General features: G+C 46.3%; 1 pseudogene; it reads left to right on the forward strand.

Annotated features, from left to right (window-relative positions):
• Positions 1-4,146: 4,146 nt before the first annotated feature.
• On the forward strand, positions 4,147-4,263 carry LOC126250396 (5S ribosomal RNA; annotated as a pseudogene).
• The last annotated feature ends 6,566 nt before the right edge of the window (positions 4,264-10,829 follow it).

Consider the following 10,829-nt stretch of genomic DNA (forward strand, 5'->3'; position numbering starts at 1 on the left):
GACGAACCTCACTCCGACTGCTCCCAGTTCCCTATTGTCCACAAACGCACAGACCGCTAAGTCTTACCCCTGGCGCCCAGCTTCTGGTACATGAACAACATACCAGAAACACAATTAAACACTCCAATCACAGCATATGACACAAAACAAGCACTTTACAGAAAACGCAATGCATCCCCTGGTAATGAATGTATTACCTACAGACATCTCAAAGAATGTCCTCTCTCCTTTCTCATCACCCTTGCAATCCGTTGTGGCCGAGCGGTTCTAGGCGCTTCAGTCCGAAAACGCGCTGCTGCTACGGTCGCAGGTTCGAATCCTGCCTCGGGCATGGATGTGTGTGCTGTCCTTAGGTCAGTCAGGTTTAAGTAGTTCTAAGTCTAAGGGACTGATGACCTCAGATGTTAAGTCCCATAGTGCTCAGAGCCATTTGAACCCTTTGAATCCTGTATATCACTATTCTCTTCACAGGCTACTATCCCGACCTGTGAATTGCAGCCAAAATCCTGCTTTTCCTGTAACAAAACAACCCCTCCCCCCCTCCCCACTGTTACCTCCTCGTATTGCCCGATTTGCCTCATCTCAGTATTTAACAAGTTCTTTAAATCCACCCTCTACCGACGCATCCACCTACATCTACATCTGCACAAACACTGTCTGCTTCCTACTGCTGTCTGTTCCTCCTTCTCTGCTGGTGATCAATTCCTGAACAGCTCAACAACTGTAAATCCGCCAGCTTTGTCTCCCTTGTCCTAGAGAGATCATGCAACTGCATATGACATTCTGGTCTCCTTTCCAGTCTCTAGACATAGCACTTCGAGTTAACTATGTCTGCCTTATTGCATCCTTTCCCACCAATAGCTTCTGCTATATCATTGTTAACAGCACCAATTCTCAAGCCTTCCGCGCCACTGCAGGAGTGCCCCAATGTTCCGTTCTCTCTCCTCTCCTTTATGTCTTATACATTGCTGATACGTCCAAAACACCTCCTGCCCTCCATGTCCTTCAGTATTCTGATGACACTGTTTTTTTTTCATGTATCTTATGCTCCAGAAGTTCCAACAAGCCCTCCAAATCGGCTTCAATCACTTTACCTCCTGGTGTATCCAACGGCTCCTTAAGATTAACCCCTCCAAAACCCAGGCAATAATTATAGGATGCCCCATCCGCACCTTCGATCTCCACAGATTCTCCCTCACCAGTTATGACCGTCCTATCCAGCTAACTGGCACATTAAAATACCTTGGACTAATCTTTGACAGGCAACTAAGGTGGAAACCTTACCTACTGACCATCCAGCAGGAAGCCCATAATAGAGTGAAACTACTAAAACTACTAACTGGCCGGATTTGGGGATTGCACCCCTCCACTGTTCTCCACACGTAAAACACGTTGACCCAACCTTTTCTTTGCTATGCGAATGCTGCATAGCTGTCTGTGCCACCTAAGTTCTATCAGTACCTCGAGATGCTGGAGGGCGATGCACTCCTCCTAACTTTCCTAACCTGTTTACCTTCCCCCACCAGGATCTTTTACCAACTCATCAAATTCGCGTCACTTCTGACTCAAACTGAACACCTCCGCAAGCTCATCTCTAATAATCTTATCGTTTACCCTTTACTTTCCAATCCTCTAATGCTGCCATGCCTTTACCAACACATTCCACCAACGCCACACGTACATATCCTTCACATACTCTCTCAAAGAAACTTTAACCATCTCATGAACTTCACCCTGACATTTACTCACCCTGCCACCCATAAGTCCACCCCACCCATTCCACCTCAAGAGATCTTCCTCTCCCTCCCCACATTTCCTCGTCACATCTTTTTTCCTATCTGCCTTTCTTTCCCCAGCCCCTTTTCCCAACAACTGTTACTGTCCCCACCAATTCCCCCCCCCCTCCCCGCTCCATCCCTTCTTCTATCCCAACAACCACTCCTACCCCATTGCTGCTATGCACCAGTCCTCCATCCTTATGCCACCGCTTTCCTACCTTCCTCACCGCCCAATATTTCCCTCTTCAACAACATGCTCCCTATCCCAGGGCAGATCCTTCCAGTTCTTAGTGACAGGGAAGTACTTCTTTTAAATATCAGTATTTCGGCACCATGTTTTAAATGTCTTTAAATGTGCAGTTATTGTGTTTTTTACCTTTTATTTTTATTGTTTCTACCTACCACAATCATATCTTCGTATATCTAAAGACATTTTATTTTTCACCTCTAAAAAGTTTTAATTTCAGTGCAGATATCTACCCTATTTGTTTCTTGTCTCTTTTCCATCTCATTTACTTTATTTGTCAGTTGGCTGAAGAGTGAGTTACCTGTACCCCTGACAGCCCACCCCCACCTCGGCGCCCATATATAGTGCAGGGGGATGAAATTATAATAAAGAAAAACAAGGCTCCTCTGTGATGTTGGTTCTTTTACTGACAGAAAATAGCCACCAACCATTCCACATGCAGTTTATTTGTGTGATGAATGTTACAAGCATAGCACCATAACATATGTTTTTTTGGCGCAAGACCTACTGGACAAGTGTCCACCACAGCGTTTGGAATCGGAGCTTCTATACTCCATTTGGTGTTACGTTATCGAATTGGTAGTATGTGTACGATGCCCGTCGCTCTCCAGAGCTGTCACTCACGCTTTGTGGGCTGACTACCAGCTGCCAGACTCTTAGTCTTAAGCAACACAGTGACCACAGCGGTTGACAGCTCTGCCCAATCTTCTGGGAACTTCAGTGGTGCACGGTGGCGGACTTCTCGAAAGGAAGCTCTCCTTGAAAACGTATTTGTTTAAATAAAGACACAAGTGTTCCTAATAAATGGTGTACAATTTGGACTTTAACTTATATGAATAAATCGAGGGGGCTGTGTCTGGAAGGTCTGTTCCCCCCAATGTTTGATTAAATGAAGAGAGAGACTAAAACTTAGAACTAGGAGAATCAGTGACCATACAACTCTCAGTGACTAATAGCCAGGTAAAACATGTCATGTAAGTCAGGAGACAGGCCTGGACCAATACCTGCAATTGCACCTTAACAAATATCCATTGTCTCAGATTTCATAGTGCGAGTACTTCGGTACCCAGGTTCTGATGTCGTTGAATCTGTCCCAGTATCTCTTCTCTGAGGCTCTATGATGGAATTCTGCAGTGCTGTAAATAGCCCAACAGATCTGAGCTGAGCTGGATTGTGATGTCATAAGGCTGTGCCAGCATGCCCCGGTCGCCATGTTCCATAGTCATCTTGCATTACAAGTCAGCCATCTTGGATTCTCATATCATAGGCTGGTGCATCTATTCCAAGACTCGAATTTTGACGTCATAGAGTCAGGGCCAATGTTCCAAGTTATCCATCATGATGTAGTGGCAACTTCTGCCACTGAATGTATCAGGATGACCAAATGTAGTGGGAACAGGTAGAAGGCACCATATTAAGACTCATATGAACTTTCCAAGTGATTTATTGTTTCCAACCACAGTGCCCTTGAACACCTCGGTCTGTGTCACAAGGCTCCGCAATGCTGAGGAAGCACCCCAGTGGCCAGTGCGATGCAATGCTGTGTCGAGCTGGCCTTGGCCAGCCGTGGAGGTCCGATGGTGTCAGGATGCGCTGGCTGCCGACTCAGCTGTCCCCGTCCTCGTTGGCTCAGCGTCGCTCCAAGGAGCCACCAAGAGGCCCGCTGACAACTTCAAGATGGTCCGCCCGTGTTCCCTCGCCGGCGTGGCTTAGGATGCGACGAGAACAAGCACAGGAAATCCGGTGTTCGAATCTGCGGCGCCCGCCCCGGGATGCCACTGGCGTGTGTTGGAAGCCAGGACAACTGCCCGTGGTAGCGAGCCGTGGAGTGGCTGGTTACGGACCCCACGTCGGCCTCAGAGGGTCGAACCAGCGACCCGCCGTTGACTGGAACGCTGGCGCCCCATCTGCTGCTGCGTGTAGCTGGTGGTGTGACATGCCCCGCCATCCAGGAGAGCTGCCACACTTGAATGAATCTCGTTAGAAACCTGCACCTATTCATACACGGCTGTGTGCCTCTGTTTTGCCATATGCATCGCTTTACGTCACGTACTCATAACAGGCTAGGTTGGCCAGTGGGCCACCTCTCCCTGTGATTTGCGACATGCAAAACCGCTACGTGGCAACGGCCTTGCCGCAGTGGATACACCGGTTCCCGTGAGATCACCGAAGTTAAGCGCTGTTGGGCGTGGCCGGCACTTGGATGGGTGACCATCCAGCCGCCATGCGCTGTTGTCATTTTTCGGGGTGCACTCAGCCTCGTGATGCCAATTGAGGAGCTACTCGACCGAATAGTAGCGGCTCCGGTCAAAGAAAACCATCATAACGACCGGGAGAGCGGTGTGCTGACCACATGCCCCTCCTATTCGAATCAAATGGTTCAAATAGCTCTGAGCACTATGGGACTCAACTGCTGTGGCCATCAGTCCCCTAGAACTTAGAACTACTTAAACCTAACTAACCTAAGGACATCACACACATCCATGCCCGAGGCAGGATTCGAACCTGCGACCGTAGCAGTCGCACGGTTCCGGACTGCGCGCCTAGAACCGCGAGACCACCGCGGCCGGCCTATTCGCATCCTCAACTGAGGATGACACGGCGGTCAGATGGTCCCGATGGGCGACTTGTGGCCTGAAGACGGAGTGCTTTAAAACCGCTACGTATACACTTTCAGCAATTTGTCAGCTCTGTGGCCTCTATTCTACTTCGGAACTGTTGTTATGTGTAACTCACTGCAATCTGGCCCATACCTGGCTGTAACTTGTGCTCAGAATATTGCACAAAACTAACTTTCCCTATCCTAAACGGTGGTGCCACTACAATAATAATACATTATCTTGAATTTCCTGCCAGTTTATACTTCAGACAATAGCCCTGTTCCCACATGCAGCACACTAGTCCGGTTAGGGCTCTTTTTGAATGTCCCACCAAAATTTGAATTTCTTCCATTTTATACATAGAGCTACAAGATATTTCAGAAGGGGGCTGGGTGTTTTGTGGGAGTGGGGAAATCCCATGATCGTTGACTTAATCGATGATGTAATCGATGACCTACTTTGCGCCAGAACTGTCCTGACATATCTCCTAATGATACATTGTAACAAATGTGTGCAGTGTTGCAAAACTTCTTAACAAGCACTTCTTTACTGTTACTGGAAAGATGGGGTTATCAGGTTCAGACTATACTGCCATAAAATATCTCTGACGGACTGTTACAAATCACTTCAGTAATCTAGTGGTCAGTTACATTAATGTGAGCACCTGTCACAAGCCTGAATAACCAACTTTTGTAGCACAGAAGTCTGTGGGACATACAGGAAGGTAGTCAGTGAGGTTGTGGAAGGTGACGACAGGGATGTGGAACCATGCTGACTCCAGAGCCGTGGCCAGCTGCTCTAAGTTCCTCGGCTGATGATCTGTGGGGCGTTGTACAGATTCTCGATATCGTTTAAAACCAAGGAGTTTCGTGACCAGTGGAGTGCGGTAAACTCATCCTGGTGCTGTTCAAACCACGCATGTACACTGCAAGCTGTGTGGCACATTGCATTGTCATGCAGGTAGATGCCATTGTGCCAAAGGAAAACGAATTGCATGTAGGTGTAGACATGGTCCCCAAGAACAGATGCATAGTTGTGTTGATCCATTGTGCTTTCCAGAATGACAGTAACACCCAGGGAATGCCACATAATCCTTCCCCAGCTCATAAATCTCCTTCCTCCCGCCTGGACGCTTACGACGACTGTTGCAGTGTGTTTGCTTTCTGACTTCTCACGCCATAGGCGCCCACGGCCATATGAGGTGCGACAATAAAGTAATGAGACTGATGTGAAAAAAATGTTGCTTACCGTTTTAGTCAAGTTTAGTGTTGTCTCCTTCAAAGTAGTTCCCTTCTGATTGCACACACGTTTTCCAGCGCTTCTGCCATTGATGGGAACATTTCTGGAACTCATCTTCTGTAATATTCTCCAAGACCCTCGTCACTTTTTGGACATCTTGTGTTGTTTGAAAATGGTGACTCTTGACCGCCGTTTTGACTCTTGGAAATAGAAAAAAGTCGCACGGAGCGATATCTGGTGAATAAGTTGGCTGTGGTAGTACTGAAATTTGTTTTGGGGTTAAAAATTGCTGTACTCACAGAGCAGTATGGGATGGCGCATTATCGTGATGCAGGATCCAATTATCAGCAATGGTGGCACGGACATGAAGAACTCTTTTACCAAGTCTTTCTAAAATTTCTTTGTAGTAATATTGGTTAACTGTTTATCCAGGAGGCACCCACTGTTTACGAACAATTCCCTTGGAATCAAAGAAGCACACAAGCAGGTCGATGGTCGTCCACTGCGGTCTTCATCTTCAATATTCGTTCTGCGTTCACTAAACATATTATGCCAACGAAAAACTTGAGCTCTTGACATAACCTCCTCTCCAAAACCCTTCTAAAGCTTACCATAAGTTGTCATCGCATTTTGACCCAATTTAACGCAAAAAGAAATGGCAAACCGTTGCGCAATATTATGCGGTTCCATTTCCGTGACAAGAAAAAATGTCAAATGTGTGTGAAATCTTATGGGACTTAACTGCTAAGGTCATCAGTCCCTAAGCTTACACACTACTTAACCTAAATTATCCTAGGGACAAACACACACACCCATGCCCGAGGGAGGACTCGAACCTCCGCCGGGATCAGCCGCACAGTCCATGACTGCAGCGCCTAAGACAGCTCGGCTAATCCCGCGCGGCCCGTAAGAAGAGACACAAACACATGTTAACTTATTACATCACAAATCACGACTGAGCAGTTGCATCGATGTACCGCTTGGACTAGAAGCAGCTTATAGCCCAAGATCAAAGATATTGTGCCTACGCAAGCCTGCAGGGTTGCCATATCTTGCAAATAAAATCAGTCTCATTACTTTATTGTCGCACCTCGTACGTCCGATGGATCATAAAATATGATTCATCTGGAAAGGTCACCTGCCGCCAGCAGTGGACGTCCAGTTGCGGTACTGGCATGTATATTGCAGCCTTCGTAGCCGATGAAGAGCGGTCGGCATAACAGCATGAACCAAGCGCCCATACGCAACTACGTTCGCTGAAGGGTTTTCGAGGAGACACTGTTGGTAGCTCCTTCGTTCATCTGGGTGTTTAATGCTCAACAGTCGCACATCTATTCGCCCGTGCACATCTCTGCAACCGTCGTTTACCCCTGTCACCTGTGGCCCGTGTTGCACCACAACTGCCTCGGTGCCGTTTTTGGATAGTATCAATCTGCCATGCACAGTATACTTTAAGGGGAGATTTACTATCGTTGGCCCGAAAAAAGCATGTCCTTTGAGAATTGTTTTCTCGGGATGTGTTATAGTTATCAATGTCAAATTTGGTAAAAATGTTTATTGATATTTCCTCTACAAACTGGAAATGTTTCGACCGGAAATGTAGAAGAGTAAAGGCGGAAGTGCTGTCGGAACGAAACAAAATTTCGATGTAGATCTCCACGTGCGGTATGTCACAGGTCAGCCGGCTCGTCTGAAATTAAAATTGAGTTGATATTAGCGAAGTAAATAAGATTCTTTAGGAATTGTACCTCGCTTAAATTATTTGGACCATAGAAAACAAAATGGCTGCCATTTGAAAAAAAATTAGGGTTTTTTCATCGATTTTTCGAATTCGTCGGCCAAGTAAAATTATTTATAGTTGATGGATCAGAATAAAAGTGGTACAACTCCTAGACAATTTAGTTAGCTTCGTCGGAAACAAAGAATCATGCCAATCGGTTCAGTAGATTGGAAGTTACCATACCGCGCGATAAAAAAAAGTCATTTCGAGAAAAACGCGTTTGAAGTTTTGACTACATGTAAATGCAATAGCATGTAACTTACGTTCAATCTGCTATTCCGGGTCCATAAACAAGTCCTTCCTCTTCCTCATAGAGGGCGTTCTACCCGATCTGGGCCATCCTGCGCTGCTACAGAGCTGCTCCTACGCCCGGTGACAAGCGGTTTTCGGTCGCTTGAATCCGGTGGTCGTCCGAATGTTTGGCGAACTGTATCGAATAGAATCCCAGGGTGACGTCCATCGTTGTCATGGTCTTCAGAATTGCTGAATACCCTTCGTTGAAGCTGCTCGCTGCCAGGAAAGTCCAGTCTCCACAGTCTTCGCACCAGAATGCACAGAATGCAAATGCTTGGGAGCTAACTTCCAAACACAAGCGTTCAAACTTTCATTTGAATTTTATGTGTTTCCTCCCAAACACCGGTACAATAACTCGTCCTCCGAAAGGGCCTCGTAGATCGGATGAATCACTTTTTGAACTTCTTTGGAGAGCGGCTGGTCGTGTTGATATTCGTCCAGATGTCCGGTAGCCTCCGCAATGCGCCACTTGCACCAACTAGTTTCCCCAGCCGGACAATTTTGGTGTTGTGGGTGGTCATCCGTCGAACACTTGTGGAAATACGTTGCCCAAATTGCCTTCTTCATCTGTTCCATCGAATTGGAATGCCGTCGGATTGCCAAGCCGTAGTATGTCTTAAGCTACTTGATTACTTTATCAGTTTTAGTCATGGGCAAGCACATAGAATAATTTTTCGCGGCTACAAAGTCGACATTCCCGAAAAAAAAACTGATACTTGGAAAAGGCCGATTTCAGGCAGGTGCATGTTTTTGTTGAACCACAAATAACAAACATTTCCGTTCCGTATTCGGAAAAACCGTTTCAGGGGTGGATTCTAAACACTTTTATGGATCTAAAAATCCAATTTAAAAAAATCGATTTTTTGAACCAAAAGATAGTAAACCTTCCCTTAACCACAGCGGCACACGAACACTTTACATTCTTTGCTGTTAACGAAATGTCTCCAACCTTGGCCCGAAAACCAATGTTCATGCCCTTTGGAAGTCACATATGTCGCTCTGTTTCCGCATTACGACAACGACTGCGCTTTTTTCCCGTCCATCCCCCTCCCCGACGCGCTTTATATATCCTCCACTGCTAGTACTGACACCTGCCATCTGTGAGAGATTATTGCTCGTTTACGTCGAACGTAGGCGCCGGTCTCATTAATGTGAGTGGCCATGTATGAATATGAAATTATTTGTGCTGGTATGTCTGAGATATAAAAATGACCTCCCCAAGGGCTATCAAATTAAAGTAGCACTGTCCGTGCAAGCGGAGAGGTTTGCGTGGTCACATGACACTAAAAGGTATGTTCTCGGTAGCGTAGCAACTGGCAGGGTTTCCGAAGCCAGGCAGGTCAATGTCTCACAGCATCCTATCTTCTCACTCCCTGCCCTTTATCCCTTCATATTTTTTAAGTTGGGTGAGATGAACCCTGACAGCTGCAGTAAAAGCAATTCATCTGCGGGAAGGTTCTCTGAAAATCAGTAACCCTGGTCCTGGGTTGGGTGTTGGCGATGGGTTACCACCTCATCACAGAAAACTTGGTAACAGTAAACAGACTACAAGGAAGCCTCGGAATTTCATAATACAAAATCGATGAAAAGTGCGAGAATAAAGTGTATTATATGGAACATGGGATATTGGCAGTTTATATAAAACAAGTGCCTCAATCAGTCTAATGAAGGAGATCGATATGTACAGAATGGATTTAGTCACTTTAGAGGAATTTCGCAGGAGCTTACTGACACGCTTGATGGAGAAACGCGTACCATCTTTTATGGAAGCTATGATTCAGGACGCAAATCAGGTATAGTGTTTTGTGTAAATAAGGCTCTAGCTTTTACTGTATCTAGGGTTTTGTCAGTGGCTCGTAGAACAGCAATAGGAAGAACAGACATGAAGAGATGTAAAATGTGGTTTGTGGACTGTCGTGTGTCCACAGAAGAAAGCACATCCCAGGCGAAGGACAAATTCTATGCGGTATTAACAATAGACACGAAGAAATATAGAATGTTGTTTGTGAATTGCCATGTTCCCACAGGAGAGCCGCCCGCTGTGGCCGAGCGCGTGTGATGTCCTTAGGTTAGTTAGGTTTAAGTAGTTCTAAGTATAGGGGACTGATGACCTCAGATGTTAAGTCCCATAGTGCTCAGACCCATCTGAACCATTTTTAGAAACAGGTATCTTTAGCACCATACTAATCTTGAGTACTGCTGGAGTGTTTGGGATCCCTATCAGGTCGGATTGAGGGAGGACATAGAAGCAATTCAGAGGCGGGCTGCTAGATCTGTTACTTGTAGGTTTGATCATCACGCGAGTGTTACGGAAATGCTTCAGGAACTCGGGTGGGAGTCTCTAGAGGAAAGGAGGCGTTCTTTTCGTGAATCGCTACTGAGGAAATTTAGAGATCCAGCATTTGAGGCTGACTGCAGTACAATTTTACTGCCGCCAACTTACATTTCGCGGAAAGACCACAAAGATAAGAGAGATTAGGGCTCGTACAGAGGCATATAGGCAGTCATTTTTCCCTCGTTCTGTTTGGGAGTGGAACAGGGAGAGAAGATGCTAGTTGTGGTACGAGGTACCCTCCGCCACGCACCGTATTGTGGATTGCGGAGTATGTACGTAGATGTAGATAGTACTGTAATCCGTTGTGGCACAGAAAGGGGGAGAACATCAAAGGTGGTCAGGTGTGAAAAGTATACCGGGAATACCAAATTTCAGGCATTGCCTCTCACCATGGGCTACGCAGTAACCGATGGCCTCCACGTAACGACCGAGAGCAGCAGCGTTTGCGTAGAGTTGTTAGTGGCAACAAATCATTTGTAGCCAGTCATGGGCTTCATGTTCCCAAACAACGATGAAATTTTTACGGGTGACGATGCGTCGTGTCACCGTGCCACAA

This window comes from Schistocerca nitens, chromosome 3, assembly GCF_023898315.1.
Source record: "Schistocerca nitens isolate TAMUIC-IGC-003100 chromosome 3, iqSchNite1.1, whole genome shotgun sequence".
Classification (NCBI taxonomy): Eukaryota; Metazoa; Arthropoda; class Insecta; order Orthoptera; family Acrididae; genus Schistocerca; species Schistocerca nitens.